Below are 17,368 nucleotides of genomic sequence, written 5' to 3' on the forward strand. Positions count from 1 at the left end.
AACGCAGGTACTGTACCTCCAAGTGTATTCCAGCAGGAGGTGGCTGCACTGCTGTTTTATTTAACGAGGCTCCACATAAATCCCAGCTGCTAACCATGTGATAAGTCCATCTCCGCAAACAGGAGGCCCCATCCCTGGTCCCCGAGGCGGTTCAGTCCTGGCTGCCACTAACGGGAACCTCACCCACCAGAAGGGAGCCACAGGCCCTGAGACGCTCCTCGGGTTCACGGGTACGTTCAACGTTTAAACGTCAACTGGCTTTCCTGTTTTTTACAACAAAATTAACCGTAAGTCTCTAGACCCAAACACATGAAAACGGTAGGCAAGGAAGCCCCCGGTGCCTGACGTGTCTTTAATGTGAGGAAGGTAGAAGGACACTTTCTCCAATTACCAAAAAGAGAATTCAGCTCTAAAGAAGAAATAAAGTCAGTTTCACAAGTCGTCTGCAACGGGTGGTTAGACAAAAAGAGGGGTTTTGTGCGGCGCATCTTTTGCGGGACTCGCACCTCTGTAGGCTTGGTGACTGAGGTTTCCGTCCCCACCCACCCCAGGAAAGCAGGTGCGCACAGGCCCCTTGGGGGTGGAGCCTAGAGGGGTGGGGCCGGGCGGGCGGGGGGCTGGGTGGGTGGAGTCTGTGGGGCGAGGCCTGTGGGGGTGGAGCCTGCTGGGCGGGGCCTGGTGGGGGCAGACTTGATGGGCGGGGTCTGGTGTGGGCAGAGCCCATAGGGGGTTGGGCCTGGGGGGGGGCACTGCTGAGTGGAGCCTTGTGCGTTGGGGCCTGATGCGGGCAGATCCTGGGGGGGGGCCTGGTGTGGCGGATCCTGAAGGGGCGGAGCCAGTGGGGGCAGCAGGCAAACTTGGCAGGTCCCTACACTCTCAAGTCCCAGTCGCGCAGATGTCAAATTGGAATTCTAATACCCAGAGGTTAGAACTGGCAAGGAGAAAAGGCTTGGCAAACCGGCCAAACGCAGGCAGAGAGGAAACCGTGAGTCATGAGGCAGGGCCCAGGCGGCCCCCACCAGGGCGCAGTCGGGGTGCGGGGGCGCCCAGTGTGCAGATGGGTGGGGTGGGGGTGGGGGTGAGGGCGGGGGCGGGCTGAAGGACCCAGAGGGAGGGGCACAGGTGCAGCGTGTATCAGAAAGCAGGCGGGGGCGGGGGCGCACACATGGATTCCGGTTTGGGGCTTTTGTGTTGGTTCCTGAGAGGCGTGGGTGACTGCGATGCTGTCTCTGGCAGAAACGCCTGAGAAGATCTGGGGAAACTGGAGAAGAGGCCATTTCTGATAGGGAACCAGCCAGGAGGGCGGATAACAGGGCTGCGAGGGAGGGTAGCATGGCTCCAAGGAAGAGAAGAGCAGCCAGACTCTAGGCCCGCCCTCTCTGGGCCACAGGGCAGGAGCCTCCCCTGGTGCAAAGGCCTCTGATGCAACTCCGTGTTTTGGGTCAAATAATGTCCAAAAACCCTATGCTCGACTTAGTCAACCGTCCCGGGTCTCTGGCCTTTCCTTCACCCCCTCCATCTGGTGGCGCGTGATTGCTGCAGCTTCCTGGCACTGCCCGCCCGGAACCAGCGCGCAGATTAAAGGGCACGGCTCCCAAGGAGACTGCCCTCCGTTTAAGGTCAGCCACGGGCAGTCCAGCCACTGTGATCCTGACCGGTCAGCAACCAACCGGGCTTCCCACGACCCCCCGCAGGTTTGCTGTTCCTCGGAACGACCCAGAACTCAGCAAAGAACCCCAGGTATGTGAAGGACACGAACCAGGACCAGGCAATGGGGACACACAAAGGACGGGCCGGGAGGGTCCAGCTTGGAGCTTCCGTGTCCTCAGGACACAAAACCCTCCCACACATCGACGTGGTGACCAACCAGGGAGCCCCGCTGTGGTGCCCGGTGTTATTCCTGGGGGCTCGGCAGGCACCTGACGGGTTGAATTCTTGGCTATGTGCTCAGCTTCGGTCTCCAGCGCTCTTGTCCCCTGAGGCTGAGAGGCGGGTGACCTCCCCTGGCTCAGAGCCCCAGCCCTCTGATCCTGAGGGTGGGCTGCCCAGCACGGCGGGGCCCCACCCTGCGCTCTCCAGCAGCCCCCCCGGGAATCAGGAAGGAGCTCCTGCTGATGCCCAGGACGTGGCACCTCCGTCCAGGACAGAGGGACACGGGCCAGCTCAATTCTTTAGCGCCCTGGTTAACGAGACTGGACAGCGAAGTGCTCTCGGGACACCTTGCTGTCGGTGGCGCAGCTCAGTTACGGCTGCGTTCAAAAGAGTGCCCTGCGATCTCAGGCCTTCTTATGTCACACTCACATGCACCAGCTCCTATAATTAAAATGCCTTCGACGCACGCTGATGGCTTTTATTGTTTCCACCCACCTCGGATCTGTAAAGAGACGTTTTTCTCCGACTTCAGCACAGGACGTTGCATCTTCGAAACGTTCCCTCAGCCTCTCCATCAACACCCTTACCCACCCCGCTGCCTGCTGACAAAACCTAAACAGCACCGCTCAGCACGCGGCTTGGGAATCGTCTCTAGGGGCTGAGGAGCTGTTAAGCCCTCTGTCAAGACGATGAACCATCAATAAGTGACAACAGTAAGAGCTCGGACCCACTGAATGTCCTCCCAGGCACCCCCCACAAGCCCCCGAGGCTGAGGCCGGGGGTCTCTCGTTTCACAAATGAGAAGGTGCAGATGGAGAGCACCTGAAGCTCCTCCAAAGCGGCAGGAGGCGGGCGGGGGTCTTCGCCTCTGCCCTTTGACGCGAGGAGCTAACGCTTAACTGCCGTTGACTTATTGCGCGTCTTAACGGAGAGAAGGTAAATTATCTATAAAATTTCCAAATTTTTCTAAAATATCAAGGTTTTCAACAGTTATAACTGAAATTAGAGTTTTCTTCTGTACCTGAATATCACCGGGAACACGTGGTTTTGAGCAAACGTCACTGCAGTGACGGCCGTCCTGACACCTGGGGGTGAGGTGGAGCAGTTCCGTTTGCTCACAGAGGGGTGCTGGCTCCCTTTTACCTCCAGAGGCTGAGCGATGGTCCCCACAGATGCCCACGTGCTACCCCCTCCCCTGAGAAGCTGGGGCTTTACCCGGCACACGCGGCTGCAGATGTGACGAAGGGTCTAGGGTGGGGGGCCGTCCTGACCTCATCACAGGTCCTTCTGAGGGAATCGGGGGGATGGGAGAGGGCAGGGGACACAGGAGGGGCCGCGGCGACACGATGTGATGCGGAAGGCGGCCCGAGGCCCAGAGTCTGGACCTCTGGGGGCTGGGAGAGGCGGGGAGCAGGTCCCCCCTGGAGTCCCCAGACCCAAGACAGTAAACTCGCGTTTGTCTTTCTCGGCCGGCTCGCGCTGCCTCTGCGCAGTACCATAGACCCGGCGTTTCTCTCTGGACAGTGGCAGAGGGCGGAGGCCACGGCCTCCTCCTGGTTTGGAGCAGGTCATCTCCTCACCGTCTTCCTGCACTAAGCCCAAGGGGCATCCCCACAGCCGCCCCCTCATCTAAGTCCAGCTCTCTCCCCAAGGCCCACCTCCCAAGGTCACTGCCTGGGGCCCTGGCTCGGGCCACGGTGGGGGGGCTGTTCCCAGCCGCTAAGGGTGCTCACTGGTGTCGACAGCAACAAGAGCTTCACGTGCTTCCTTCCCGGGCAGGTGGAATTCCCGTCTTACCAGACTCACGATAGTCAATAACGCGGTCCTGGATGTTAAAAGTGGTTGAGATTTCAAACATTAGCACCCCAAGAGAACAGACTCGGCTGCCGGGGGGGAGGGCTGGGAGCTGGGGGTTAGCAGATGCAAACTATCATACAGAGGATGGATTCAGAAAGTGCAGTCAGATCTTGTAATAAACCGAACGGAAAGGAAGAGAAAGAATGTACATATATATATAGAGAGAGAGTACGAATGACGGCATCACTGTGCTGTACGGCAGAGACTAACACGACACTCTAAGTCTACTGTGCGTCCATAACGTTAAAAAGCTCTGAGACTAATGTATCCTTGTTTGTCAGTTAGCTCTTAAGTAAAACAATAAAACCAACAAAAACCTTACTTCCTGTTTTTGGAATATAGGGTGCATTCTGGTATGTTTAGTGAAGATAAAAACTGAATACATTTTTAAAATTTAATGCTGTGTACAACATAGAGCCAAATTATACTGGTTTTTTAATTAATTTTTAAACTAAGCAAAATATTCCATGTAAATGATGTCAGAAATTAAAAAGTGCTAAAAGACCTGTAATAAAAAACAAACGTCCTTGTTCCCCGCTCCTCCCAACTTGCCAGACACTCCAGGGCCCCTTTCAACACTTTTAACCGTTTGCTAATTGTCGTTATACTTACTCTTATATCGCTTGATGAATCCATTCTAGGCATTAACCACTGACGTCCTGTTATACAGCACGAGGGAATTTGGAGCATGTTTTTTAAACCTTTTAAGAATTTAACCCCCCTTTCCCTCTACAGTTACTTTCCGAGTTTTGGTGAAATGCAGATTCCTAGGAGCCGTTGTTAACTTCTACGTCGGTACTATTCACTCCTGACTCAGCTGGTGAATCCCGACCTCAGCCCTTCGAAACCCCTTCCCTTTCCGTGCCGCCCTCGATCACGAGAGGTTCTCCTTCAGATGACTTTTGCTCGTACCTTTCCTCATACCCTTCGCCCTCTGTAAAGATGCTGTCCTCGGAGTTCCCGTCGTGGCGCAGTGGTTAACGAATCCGAGAGGAACCATGAGGTTGCGGGTTTGATCCCTGCTCTTGCTCCGTGGGTTAAGGATCCGGCGTTGCCGTGAGCTGTGGTGTAGGTTGCAGACGGGCTCGGATCCCGCGTTGCTGTGGCTCTGGCGTAGGCCAGTGGCTACAGCTCCGATTCGACCCCTAGCCTGGGAACCTCCATACTCCGTGGATGCAGCCCTAGAAAAGGCAAAAAGACAAAAAAAAGACAAAAAAAAAAAAAAAAAAGATGCCATTCTCCCGCCCTGAGACCCGTCAGAACACTCATTGTTCCTTTAGCTTTTCTGCTAGAGACGGAGCTCCTGAAGCCTCGACCTTTAGTGGCTGGCTGTGTGCTCTCGACCTGCAGCCAGACTCTTCCGGCTTCCTCTGCTGTCGCCCCAAGAGCGAGTGCCCTTCTCCTCCCTTTGTGTCAGGTCCCCACCTCCTGAGTCCTCTGCCTCCTCTTCCTTGGTTTACCCCCTTGTCTCGGTGGGGTACATTCTCCAGCAGCTTGCTCAGAAAAGCGCGGGTAGGACAATTTAAAAATGATGCATGCTTGGGCGTTCCCATGTGGCTCACCACCAATGACCCCGACCAGCATCCATGAGGGCACGGGCTTGCTCCCTGGCCTCACTCAGTGGGTTAAGGATCCAGTGTTGCCGTGAGCTGACATGAAGGTTGCAGACATGGGTCAGATCCCACGTTGCTGTGGCTGTGGTGCAGGCTGACGGCTGCAGCTCCAATTCAACCCTAGCCTGGGAACCTCCACATGCTGCAGGTGTGGCCTAAAAAGACACACACACACAGCAGATGCATGCTTGAAAATGTCCCTTACGCCTTGAATAGGTTTAGAACCGCAGAGGACACATCACTTCCAGAGTGTAGAGGGCTTTGCTCCACGGGCTCCTGTCTCAGCGCTGGAGCGACAGCGCCACTTTCACTCCTGATCTTTGCACTGCCGGACGTTTCAGGAGCTTTTCTTTAATCCTGATGTCGAAATTGCACAGTCATGGTCGTTGGTGAGGTCTCTGTTCGCCCACAGAGCTGGACGCTCGTAAAGCTTTGCAGCCCCGAGAGCCTCGAGCTTCTGTGCTGGGAGATGGTCCTCGGGGGTCATTCGAGAACATCCCGCTCTGGCCCCGAAATCCCCGCCGTGCGCTTTCACTCTTCGCTCCATCCTCGGGCCGGGCTCCTGTGTTTGCTGCTCAGGCGGGCGTGCCCCAGGGCTTGCTTCTTGATCCCCTTTCTCTGTCTACACTCGCCCCGACAGTGAGCTTTTCCAGTCTCAACAAAAGCCTTCCTAAGTGTCCTCGGGGGACGCACTGTCCTGGGTGGTGAGAAAGTCCACGTTTCTGTCCCCGGCGCTCCGGCCGTCTCAGACCCCATGGTCACACGAGCGTGCATGTGCGTGGGCTTCTCTACTCCACCAAGTTTGGGGAGGTATGAGGCTGTTCTGGGCGTGGGGACATGGATTAAGGAGCGCCTGAGAGTTCCCGCTGCCTTCGGGACAGTCACGAATCTCAGATGAACATAAGTTCCCACAGCCCTTTGAAGCAGCGTGGGAAATTACCAATGGCCCCTTCCCAGAAGTCCGTGAAATGGGGACCTGGTGTGTGCCCTTAGAATGCCCGGACTTGGGGTCTGCCTTGGGTTAAGTGAACGTAGTCAGGACCAGGTGATCTGGATGCTTCTGAGCCCCCCCGGGGGACAGTGGGGGCCACCGTGGAGAACGCTGTGAACGAGGCTCATCTTCCCACCTTCAAAAGCCACAGGGAGAGCCCCGGGTGTTGACCAGCCCTGCCTCCAGCTCGTGCTGTTAGGGTCCCCGGCAACGCCAGGTCTCCCGCTCTGCTTAGTGCACCCGAATGACACAAACTCTCTGTCCCCAAAGCTCAGAGCTTCTCCCAAATACTCAGGACGCAAGAGAACAGAGTGGGATGGTCCAGGGCACAGACAAGGAGATGCCTGTACTCAGCTCCTGGGAGAACAGGCCTGGGTCTGGCGGGACAAGGGGGCCCAGAGGACGGCGCACGGACGACTTAGTTGCAAAGGGACGGGGCTGGAGGCGGACACTTCGAAACAGCAGTATTCAAGAGAGCGGGTGTTAACGGGAAGAAAGTGAAACACAACAAAACCACAAGACACGGCAGGTAGATCGACGTGAGGAGTTTATCTTAACCTTTTCTCCTTTGGCCACGCCCCCGGCACGTGAAAGCTCCTGGGCCCAGCATCGGACTCATGCCACAGCAGCGCCCGGAGCCTCGGCAGTGACAACGCAGGATCCTTAACCCGCTGAGCCACAAGGGGACACCTGTCCTAACTTTTGAAGTGAATTTACCAGCCGCTTTTTCACAAGGTAACCAACACCTACCGAGCTCTGTTTTTGTTTATGATAAATCCACGGAGATTCCCACAGTAATTACATTCCAGATCCCATTTCTTCACATTTATTTCAACTCTACCTTGAGTATTTCTCAATCCAAGGCATTCTCTAAGAAATCAATTCACTGAGAAATGACTTGGAAAAGTGCAACACTGCATAGACTGCTGAGGTGGTGCCAACAAGGGGAAAACACACATACACCTGTGTCGGCAAAATCAGGGAAAGGAAGCCGGGGCAGTTTTGGGGTTGAAACCGCGCAGTGGCCAAGTGTGACGGCTCCAGAGCCAAGGACAGCCATGCGGTGGTCAACGGTGACGGCTCCAGAGCTAAGGACCAAGCAGAGGAAAGTTCCCAGAAGTGCACTAGCCTTGGAGGGGCCTGGCCTCAGTTTGACTTCATAAAAGAACAGGGCTGACCTGCTGCCACACGGGCTCCGGAAGTCCACCCAGCCTCTGGATTTCTCCCTGAGGCTTACAGGGAACTGGGGTGTCTGGTCATTTTATCTCAAGTAGGAAAAGACGCAGGACAAAATATATAGCCTTTGTTACTTCTCGTTAAGCCAGTGCTCCCAAGACACGATGAGAAAGTGAAACTGGTCTAGGTTCCAAACCACACTTCTCCCAGAAGGGTGCCCTCGGGGTCACCTGGGCGCAGGCGCAGCACCCAGCTTCTCACTGAGGGCTGCAGGCAGGCAGGCTGGGGGCAGCCTGGGAGCTCCGAGCTTTGCAAAGCTCCCCAGTGCGCCTAACGGTCAAGCCACGTTTAGGTTTTCAAATTTGATGCTCTTTCAGAAACTCCCCTTGGGATCCTAACTTCTCAAATCATAACCTTCGAATTTCATGGAAATTTGGAAAACTGAACTCCTGTGTGTATTTGCTCCCCTAGCAACATAGGAACCCACTGATTTGCCTCATTTCAATTAAAAATTAACAAACACAAAATATTCATTTGCTGTGTTTTACATCCAAATGCTCACTTTGTTTTCGTCGTAGCAAAGGGCTTGAGGAGGCAAAACGCCCCCATTTTCACTCTATCGACACGTTTGCGGGGCCCTCTGCCCACTCACTAATGAAAAGTCAGGGAAATGCTTTCGCTCGCTTCTGATGAAATATGTTTATTCAAAAGGCTCAAGAAAGCAGGACGGATGGTGCTACCACACCCACGTCAAAGGTCATGGGCTCATCATTGTGCTGAGGGTACTCTGACTCTTAGGGTCGGGGTGGCAGAGGCACAGGCGTGCCTGGCAGGAAGAACCCTCTCACCGCCCTCTTCAGGCAATGCATGTCGTGACGGACCTGTTTCTACGATGCGACTTGTTTTTAGGTAGGTAGAGCTGATTTACAGTGTGGAGTCAATTTCTGCTGTACAGTGAAGTGACCCCGTCACACCAAGATACACGTTCCCTTCCTCACAGCCTCTTCCGTCACGGTCTATCCCGAGAGACTGGACGGGGCTCCCTGTGCCGGACGGCAGGACCTTGCTGCTCATCATTCTAAACGTCCGCTGTGCTGCTCTCCTTCCAGTGATTTTTGGATGCTCTGGTTTGGGAGACGATGCAGCAAGTACCTCTCAAAACCAGCACCACCGTCACAGCTGCCAAGGTTCAGACACATTCACGGTCTCGAGAATCTTGTGTTCATCGTGCTGCTCCCCCTGGAGCCCAGGGAGGTGTTCCCGGCACGAGCGGAGACACGGAAGCACGAAGACGTTGAGAGACAGCGGGAAGCGGCAGTGCCGGCTCTGACCTGGGGCCCTGGCTCCGAGTGGACACCACATGCACCACCGACTGGCCCACATGGACCCGGAGGAAAGCGGTGCCCCAGCCTCCGAGGGACCAGGACAGGTCTGGTCACCTGTCGGACTCTGGCTCTTTGATGGCTGGCAGGGCACCCTAGCTTTGTCTCTGACTCACTGGGTATTAGTGCGAGAAGGTCATGGAGCTATTTCCTGGCGTGCACACACACTCGAAGGCGCGCCTGGAAAACGCCCTCCTGCAGGTCTCTCACAGAGTCGCAAAGGACCTGCACTTTTCACACCTAACCAGTTTGGGTTTCAATCTGCTCAGGTCATAAAAAACAGGGTCACTTTCAAATGCCTGGTTTTGGAGTTCCCACTGTGGCTCAGTGGGTTAAGAACCCGACCAGCATCCATGAGGACACAGGTTCCATCCCTGGCCTCGCTCCATGGGTTAAGGTTCTGGCATTGCTGTGGCTGTGGTGTAGGTTGCAGATGAAGCTCCAATTTGACCCTTGGCCTGGGAACTTCCATATGCTACAGGAGTGGCCCTAAAAAGCAAAAAAAACAACAAAAAAACCAGAAAACCAAAAAAAAGAAAGAACAATATAAGACGCCCAGTTTCTCAGGATGAAGCCCCTGTGATAAGGCGAGGGGCGGTGGGGCCATGGGTCAGGTGCATGTGCCGACAAGGCCCACGCTCCAGCCAGGCGGTGTCTCTTCTCCCAGGATGGGTTGTGACGTGTGACTCAGCCCTGGTGGACTCATGCTTGCTTTCTCTGGCTTTCATTCTCAAATCTGAGACCCCAAATGGGAGTATTTCTAAACAGGAAAACAGTAATCAGGATACACCTTTATTTTAAGTCAGAGGGGCTTCATTATCTTCAAAACAGGCTAAGGAGGCAAGAGAAGAGGCCTCTGGCTCAGGCTCCTCCATCCTGTTCTAGAAGGGAGAGACGTCGCAGCCCCTCCCGCACGGACGCAAAGGGGAGTGAAGAGAAACTTCGGGGGCGCTGTAACTGCCTGTGTGCTGTCCCTTCACCGCTCTCGGGTGTCAGGACGCTCGCGAGGGCCGCAGGGGCCAGCCCTGGCCTGGGGACTCCCCCGCTCCAAACGGCCCCTCCGCATTCCTGTCCATTAGAGATTAATCTGAACTAATTCTCCGAGGGTCCCACCTGGGTGTCAGTCACACCTGGTGTCGATGTACCTTAATAGTAAAAGTCACGACTGTCCACAGCTGTCTCTGCGGACAGAGCACCTGCCCTGGCCCCTCCCCACGAGGCTGCTCCATGGCCCCTCGGAACCACTCCTGCCGCATGACTAGCTTTCCAAAGTAAAAAGGTCCAGGGAGTTCCCGTCGTGGCGCAGTGGTTAGCGAATCCAACTAGGAACCATGAGGTTGCGGGTTCGATCCCTGGCCTCGCTTAGTGGGTTAAGGATCCGGCGTTGCCGTGAGCTGTGGTGTAGGTGGCAGACGAGGCTCGGATCCCGAGTTGCTGTGGCTGTGGTGTAGGTCGGTGGCTACAGCTCAGATTCCACCCCTAGCCTGGGAACCTCCATATGCCGTGGGCGCGGCCCTAGAAATGGCAAAAAAAAAAAAAAAAAAAAAAAGACAAAGTAAAAAGGTCCGGCCGGTCTACGTGCCTGACGCTCCGAAAGACGCTCCTGGTCCCCGAGCCCCTCGCTGCGGACCCGGGGCTTCCCTAACCGCCCGTGGTTTCCGCGCCCTCCTCCGGGACAGCGGGAATGAGGCGCCTGTCGCCACGGGCCTCGCGGGGCCTGAAGCAGAAGACACCCCGGGGCTGTGCCCAGGGTGAGAGCGGGCCTGCCGCACATCCTGTGCCCAGCCTTCGCCCCCGGGCCCGGGCGCAGTGACCACAGGGGAGCCCGGCAGAGGGCACAGGGCAGCCTGGGCCCCGAGAACAGTCACAAGGAGGCGCCGAGAGGACTTCGGGGAGAGCTTCTACAGGAGGGCTCCGCAGCCTGGGGCTCCCGAAGGGCTGTGTCCGGTTCTGGGCCGTGGAGGCCACAGATCTTGGCGTCAGGCAGGCGCCCCGTCCCTGCTCAGAGCCCAGCCCACTTCCGGGCACTCGCTGGAACACTTGCCGGCGGCCAGCACAGCCTGCCTGCGGCGTGGAAGCCAGGGTTCTCTGTAAAACGTGCCCATTTTCCGAGGCCCGTGCTGGAAGGAGCTTTCCGGGAGGACGCTCAGCACGTGGCCTTTGTGGGGACACAGGTATGCATGGCTAGTCTCCTCCTTCGAGTTTGAATGCAGCCGTGCGATTTACGTGGACAAGAGCCTGCCCTCGCTGGAGAGGGACCACGCCCGCGGATGAGCGCACTCGGCCTGCTGGCCGGGCAGCTGCTCGGTATGCGAGTCACTAGCAGCAGTTCGGGCGGCCCGCGACCCTCCGCGATTCACACCCTTTGACCGGAACCTTAATACAGCAGTAAAGCCGTCCAGCTGGCGACATGTTCCATGCAAACCCACCCACACGACGGAGTCCCCACCCCAGCTCCCCTCACCACCTTCAGAGGCAGCCACAGCGAAGCAGATGTGTGCACGGGAACACTCCCAGGGCTTAATGCAGGAGCCCACGAGGCCGCCCCACCACCCAGAACAGACGGGAGGAACACAGGAGCCTCGAGCGGAGCGGCCCCGTCCAGCCCGCGAAGCTGGAATTCCATTTGCTGCAATGAGACACGACGTTTCCAGCTTTCAAGAGGGGATGGTGGAGAGCTATCCTATTTTGAGCTTGCTGGAGCTTTCAGTGTGTTTATTTATATCTCAGAGAAAATTCGGCATCCGCGGCTGCCCGCCCCCATAAGTAAGTGACGTCGGAGGTGACCGTGAAATAGGCGCTGACCTTACAAAGCAAAGTCTCAGGCATCGCTAGTAACTAACTTCGCACTTGGATCTTGAAGCAAATTGTGTTCCACGAAGCCCCACAGTTGCCTGAATAGAAAACCTGAGCTACCATGTGCAGAAGGTGAAAACTAACAACGCTGCAAGTTTCCCTGGAACATGACAACGTACAATCAACTCCTTTCCGAGAAGACTTTAACCAGCCAGCACGGTCTTCACTGAGAATCCGCATCCTGCACGTGCCAGCACTGCCTTAAGACACGCATAGGGGCCAGCGGCTCCGGTTGCGGGGGGAGGGGCGTGTGTTCCGTGGGCCCTCAACACACGTTCCTTGAACTGGAGACCAGACAGAATTCCGTGAGCGTAGAAAGAAGAGAGGTTTCTACAAAGCAAGCATTTTCTGTAATAGGCATATCTCAACCTAATAGGCAGGAAGCATATTTTAAAAAATGTTTTTGCTTTAGGTCTGGAAGATTTTCCTTCCCAACTAGAAAACAGCTGAAATCATGGATCCTCAGCCCAACGTAATTTCACGCCTAATTTATGGAAATGGAATACCAAAGGACTCTGGGCGGGAGAGGGCAGGCAGCAGGGACAGGGTGTGACATTAGCCGGGACCTGCCACCCCTCTCGCAGGAGGCAGGTCTGAGCGGCCGCGGGGCGGGGGAGGGAGCTGCTGAATGAACTTACTGTTACCTTCTTCCTCCCATCCTCCTCCTCCTGATACTGTCTGAGTTTGAAACATCTAATTTAATCCGTTGGAGGCCAGTCTTCCTTTTATTTCCTGTCTGTGCCGAGGCCGTCGCCTGTTTCAATTACGACTTTCCCCAGCTCCTGCCTCTCGTGCTCCAGCTGGCTCCAGCACACTTCCTTGGAAGGTAAAAGGCACTAACTGTGCTGCTGATCGGAGACTGATAGCACGAGAGCCACAATATTTAATAGCTGCGCTGATAAGGAGGTTTGAAAAAATCCATTTCTGAGCCTAAACAAAAGGATATTATGTAGCTGGACGTTCAATTAAGATCCAGTTAAACGCCTTCCCCATCAGGTGGGACTCCGTGAGGGCACCGACCTAATTCATACGGGTTGTGGCAAATTTCATCGGCACCATAGGCTTGAGAAATGGTCCCTCCCGCCTCCCGTTCGTCCCTGGGGATTTAGGACCAGCCTGGCGCAATTATTTCAAAGAACAGAACTGTGGCTGATACGGCATCTTGCAAAACCTTGGCTGGCTAAAAATAAGACTGTTTTGTAGTCGGGGAGATGGCAAAAAAAAAAAAAAAAAAAAAGTCTCTGGGCTGTAAACACCAGTCAATGTATTTCTTTTCTGCTTTATGAAACCACAATCTTTTTTTTTTTTCTGTCCCTCCTTACTCACAGCGAAGTTTAATTACAGTTTAATCTCCCTCAGCCAGCAGCCCCGGGCCTTCCCGCTCAAGCAGAGTATTATCAAGGCTGCGGCGACGATTTATGGCCAAAGGTAGAGGTTCCCCTTAGGAGACCCCGGAGCCCCAAATAAATAAATAAATAAACAAACAAACAGTGACTTTATTACTAACTCGCACGGCAGGTTTTTATGAGGCCCGAGAGATGCCAGAGCAATAATTAAAGAAATACCTGCGAGGCGTTGATCAACACTCACCCCCTCAGCTCCGCTGGGCTAATAAATCTGGAGGAAAACTTCAAGTTAACAAGACTATCTGGGTCTCCAGTTGCCCGAAGTGTTGGGTTACAGTGAGGGGAGATGAGGGGCAGCGGGAGAGGCTCCCCACCTCCAGGCGCCGGAAGCCTGGGGGACCCCGCGGGAAGGCCCGGAGGCCGCGCCCGACGGTCTTTGCTGCCTTGGCTGCCGGGTTCCGCGAGGGTCCGCGACGCAGCACGGATCTCGAGGGAGAGTTGCCGCGACCCCTGGGCCCGAGGAAGGGAAAGGAGAGCCGAACCGTCCACCAGCAGGGCGAGGCAGATGACAAGCCCAGGCCAGGACGCGAGGTCGGACGGGACGTTCACCCCGCTTGCTGGGTCTCCTTCGGCTCCTCATCCCTTTAAGCGCCTCACTGCCGGCTGCATCGCTGAGCTCCCCTGCGCCGAGGATCAGGAGAGCCTCCTCTCGGGCCTGCGCTGCGAGCTGCCCACCTGGAGGGTTTGCTTCCGCACGTGAACTCGGTTTCTCACGGAAGCCGCCCTCAGCCCGCGTCGTACACCTCGGGAAGGTCAGATGCGTCCAGCGGGGCCAGGGAGGCCTTGGGCGCTGCTCCGGGACCCTCGGCCAGCCCCCCCAGGAACCACACCCTGCCGGCGACACTTCTGCAGCCAGTCAGCTTTCCTCTCCGTTACCTCTGGGGTTTGGGGTAAAAAGCACCTCTTTATGCTACGACGCTGCCAGTGAGTCAGAGCTTCAGGGCTGGCTGGTCCGCTCAGCTGGGTACGGTTCCCCTTCCAGCTCCGCTGCTCCAAGAACACATCACGCTCTTATTGATGATGAATGACGCACCTTCATTTGAAATTACAGAAATTCACAAATACGCTAAAGCAGAAAACAAACCCAGCCAATAGAAAATTCTAACGACTAACTTCTAATCCTCACCAAGAGACATTTCCGCATAAGAGAAATGTGTTTGTGTTTTTCCAAAGCTCTTGAATGTCATATGGTCGTTTTCGCTGGCAACAGAAATGCATCGCTCTTGATACTTTCTAGGCGAAGCTCGTCTCTGCCAGGCTGTACGGTCTCAGGGGAAGAGGCTTCCAGCGTTTCAGCAAAGTTCATGCTTGTGTCTGAGGAGGAGGAGGTCTCCGCGCCGCCCTCGAAGGAAGCGCGAGGCCGTGCGGACGTGCTCCGCTCACGCTCAGGTGCCGCACGCTCGTCCCATCTCCCTCGAGGAGCCGACCGGTCTCCTCCCGTCACAGGCGCCTGCAGCTCTCTCGCCACAAGATGCCCCGTGGTACCTGAGGGGCTCAGCCCCTTGAGATGGTCGTGTCTCGACGTGGGATTTCCTGAAGTGCGGGCGCAGGGAGCGGTCTGGAACATAAGCTTTCTCCCGCTTTTCCCTGCTGTGTTCTAGTCGCACTAGAAGGTTCCGAGATCCTCTGTTTTCTACGTGGGGGAGCACATGTGATTAGACGCACACTCTGTGCACTGTGAGGACACACGTCCACGCTCTCGGCAGGCCGTGCTGCCCTGCTGCCCTGCTCTAGGCCAGGGCAGCTCAGGCCACAGTCCTCCAAGTGTCATCCTGGGAGCCAGGGGCTCCATGCCTGAGACCCTGCAATTGGGTCTCAAGGGCAGGCTTCTTTTTCTTTTATCTTTTGGTCTCTTTAGGGTCACACCCACAGCATTCGGAGGTTCCCAAGCTAGGGGTCAAATCAGAGCTGCAGCTGCCGGCCTGCACCACAGCCACAGGCACAGCCACGCAGGACCCGAGCCACGTCTGCGACCTACACCACAGCTCACGGCAACGCTGGATCCTTAACTGAGCGTGGCTGGGGATCGACCCCGCCTCCTCAGGGATACCGGCCAGATCGTTTCCGCTGCGCCACGACAGGAGCTCCCGCGCTTATTTCTCCAACAGCAGGAGGACGTCTGCTTTGCTCTCTCCTCGTCTCTCTGCCCCTCGTGTGAGGCTGCAGATCAGAGAGTCCAGTCTTCTACTGACCCAGACCTCAGCGAGATTTTAAAAAGGGGAAACGATGCCGCTCCTCTGACTACAGCTTTTGTTGTTACATCGATTATTATTTGTATTTTAGTGTTACTTATTTTACTTATTATTATTTTTCAGAAAAACGTATTCTTTAGGTTACCATGCTATTTTTCAGAGAATCAGCAGATTATCTCTGAAGGACCCCAGCGTTATTTTCCAGTGTGGTAAACACCGACAGCCACAAGCCTCGAGGGCAGAAGCGGCTTGAGATCCTCCGTAACTGTGAAGAGTGTGAAGGGGGAGGAGGGCTAATTTGCACTCAGACGGTTTCCAGTGGGGGTGACTCTACCGCAGTTTCGAGTCACGTGGAAATGTGGATATTTGTCGCTGTGGCCTGTGTGTAAAGTGCCCCTGGACGGCCACCTCTGCTCCAAGCCCAGATTTAGTGCCGAAACACTTTCTGGAGGAGTTCTAGCCACTCAGAAAATCAACTTGGGCGCGTGGGGCGTTGCTCCCGCTCGTAAAGTAGTCCTCGTATTTGCTTATTATGGGCTACCTGAAAGTTCTTATAAGTTGAGACCTGAGTTGTGGTTCAAGAGGCAGATTCCTTCGGATGAGGGCTTCTGCTGTCGGAGCAACTCGAGCCGGAACAAGCCTCTGAGGCTGCGCACGGCCCCTCCGCTGTCCAAAGCGACCGCGCAGGCATGGGGGCGGGGGTCCCGGGCCCATCTGCACCCTAACAAACAGGCCTGTGGAAATGCCATTTCAACCCTCTCCATTTGGGGTTTTGACATAGAAGCCTTCTGCTGCTGCAGCCGTTGGTATGTGTCGGTGACACAAAATGGATGTGAACTCGCCCGGGTTAGAACCTCAGATTCCTACATTTCAAAACAGGAAAAAGGCTCACTGATGTTTTCACCTCCTGAGCGCCACGATCGAAGCAGACTTTATTTAAGCAATAGTTATCTTTCAAAAAGAGATGCACAGATACCACTCGAAGTCACGGCTCCCCTCAGAGCTGAAGCCACCGAGAGCCCACGGACCTGCCGCTGTGCAGCCTTCGAGCTCGTCCACCTAACATCCTCTGCACACCTGGGCGTGTCACTTAGGCCAGAGTCTCGGTATTGGGGACGGCAAAGTAGCCGGCGAGCTTTGAAAGAGCAGGTTCCCTGTACTAATTGCCTTGTTTTAGGCCTCATATTTGTTTTTATCATGCAAAGGACAGGTTAGAGAAAGTGAGACCGGAGTTCCCGCTGTGACACAGTGAATTAGGAACCCGACTGCAGTGGCTTCGGTTGCTGTGGAGGCGCAGGTTTGAGCCCCAGCCCAGCGCAGTGGGTTAAAGGGTCCGGCATTGCTGCAGCTCTGGTGTGGGTCACTGCTGTGGCTCGGATTCAGTCCCTGGCCCGGGAACTTCCATATGCCAAGGACGTGGCAAAAAAAGAAAAAAAGAAAGTGAGACTTACTGACAGGAGTCTCGTGCTTGCAACGACAGATGCCACTCTCCTGTAAGGTCACCCACTCCAACCCCCGGGGAATCTAAACCCAAGGGTAGAAGTGGGGGCTGGAAACCCCATGAAAGCAGGAACCATGCCTACTTTTCATGCTGTTTTGACAATGGCTGTTAACATGAACTCAGCTAAAATTCACTGGAAGAATTAGTGGTGGAAGAATAAATTTCAAAAGCTCATGTAGCATTCCTCTTTTTTTTTTTGTCTTTTGTCTTTTGTCTTTTGATGGCTGCACCCGCAGCATATGGAGATTCCCAGGCTAGGGGTCTCATTGGAGCTGTAGCCACCAGCTTACGCCACAGCCACAGCAACGCGGGGATCCGAGCCGCGTCTGCAGTCTCCACCACAGCTCGCGGCAATGCTGGATTCTTAACCCACTGAGCGAGGCTAGGGATCAAACCCGAAACCTCATCGTTCCTGGCTGGATTCGTTAACCACTGAGCCACCACAGGAACTCCAGCATTCTAATTTTTTAATGAGTGAATGAATGGATTTTTCATTTTTTGGCTGACCCGAGGCATACGGCG

General features: G+C 55.2%; 1 protein-coding gene and 1 long non-coding RNA gene across 3 annotated transcripts in view; one reads left to right on the plus strand and one right to left on the minus strand.

Annotated features, from left to right (window-relative positions):
• The window catches only part of GMDS (GDP-mannose 4,6-dehydratase), a 436,476-nt gene that overhangs the window by 101,545 nt on the left and 317,563 nt on the right, over nucleotides 1–17,368 (minus strand). The gene's annotated exons all lie outside the window — the stretch shown is intronic.
• Nucleotides 1,091–17,368, plus strand: part of LOC106504294 — a 30,019-nt gene continuing 13,741 nt past the window's right edge. Inside the window, exon 1 of the long non-coding RNA XR_002346083.1 lies at nucleotides 1,091–1,740. This is a non-coding gene — a long non-coding RNA (uncharacterized LOC106504294). The remainder of the gene's footprint in view (nucleotides 1,741–17,368) is intronic.

This window comes from Sus scrofa, chromosome 7 (assembly GCF_000003025.6).
Source record: "Sus scrofa isolate TJ Tabasco breed Duroc chromosome 7, Sscrofa11.1, whole genome shotgun sequence".
NCBI lineage: Eukaryota > Metazoa > Chordata > Mammalia > Artiodactyla > Suidae > Sus > Sus scrofa.